General features: G+C 48.9%; 1 pseudogene; it reads right to left on the bottom strand.

Moving 5' to 3' along the window:
- Positions 1-47: 47 nt before the first annotated feature.
- LOC103598053 lies at positions 48-1274 on the bottom strand (annotated as a pseudogene).
- Between the last annotated feature and the right edge of the window lie 42 nt (positions 1275-1316).

Below are 1316 nucleotides of genomic sequence, written 5' to 3'. Positions count from 1 at the left end.
ACGCTCTCCATCTCCCAGGGGGAGTTATCAACTTAAAGCAGGATACCTGAGGTTTCATGTCTTTAGTTGCCTTATCATAATCCCAAATATACATTTCAGGGTTTGTTTCTGTTTTCAAAGACACTTTCCTTGAATATGTGCACTATGGTTAAAATTAAAAACAAGAATAATAAAATAAAACAATCACTTGAAGGAGCTGACACTCCCTAACCCCATCTGAGAGACTTCATCTGGCTGCAGCACAGTGAGGACCATGTGTATCCCTGGACAGGCACCCGCAGCTTTGCAGGATGGTCCTCTTTGGCGGAGTCAGCAAAGGCTCTCGACTTTTAAAAAGGAGGAGGACGAAGAAGAAAAAAGGAAAAACAAAATCCCAAATGCCAAAGGAATTTCAGTGGGATGAAGTTCCTCTGCCACTTAGAGAATCTCTCTGGAGCCGCTGCCCGAGCTGGGCCACCATGGTGTCAGAGATCCCGGGACAGGCCTCTTCCGCCAGGTAGATGGCCCCGTGCAGCTCCTCTATGGACCCCAGGTTCCCTCCGCACGCCTGGCTCTTCTCCTTCAACTCTGCAAACAGAGGAGAGATAATTGTAGATAAACACTGAGAGAAAGGCCTCTTTGGGATGTCTTTCATCTTATTTCTTTCTAAATCTGATGGCTGAAGAGCTCCATTCTCAAGATTCTTGGGATCTTTTTCTCGGATTGTGAAGATCCAGTCCCCAGAGTCACTGCCTCCAGACGCTTGGCCATCTGTTTCCGTGTCGGAGTCCCCAGAGCTGGAGTCGTCCTGGCTCTGCGCGGCCTTCCACCGCTTGTACCTGTCGATGAGCTCGGTCAGGTAGGAGGTCTTCTTCGCATTGCGTAGTATGAACTTGTGCTTCAGCAGCTCCTTGGCAGTGGGCCTAAAGCTCGGCTCCTTATTCAAACAGGCCTCCACAAACTCCTTGAGGGGTTTGCTATAGTTTCCTTCCAGCGTCGGTGGGTTGTTCTTTGGGATGAGGAATAAAACCTTCATGGGGTGCAGATCAGAATGGGGTGGCTCCCCTTTTGCAAGTTCGATAGCTGTGATGCCCAGGGACCAGATGTCGGCCTTGGAGTCGTAGGCTGACTGTTTGATGACCTCGGGTGCCATCCAGAAAGGAGTGCCCACGAAGGTGTTCCTTTTTATCTGGGTATCTGTCAGCTGGCCCGCTACTCCAAAATCAGCCAGCTTCACCTCTCCATGTTCAGAGAGCAGAACGTTGGCAGCTTTAATATCTCTGTGGATTTTCTTCTCTGAATGTAGATAATCAAGTCCTTTCAGTATTTCTCTTAAT

The sequence above is a fragment of the Galeopterus variegatus genome, unplaced genomic scaffold, assembly GCF_000696425.1.
Source record: "Galeopterus variegatus unplaced genomic scaffold, G_variegatus-3.0.2 Scaffold2495, whole genome shotgun sequence".
NCBI lineage: Eukaryota > Metazoa > Chordata > Mammalia > Dermoptera > Cynocephalidae > Galeopterus > Galeopterus variegatus.
Note: the sequence above shows the minus strand (reverse complement) of the source record. Positions and strands in the feature narration are given on the sequence as shown.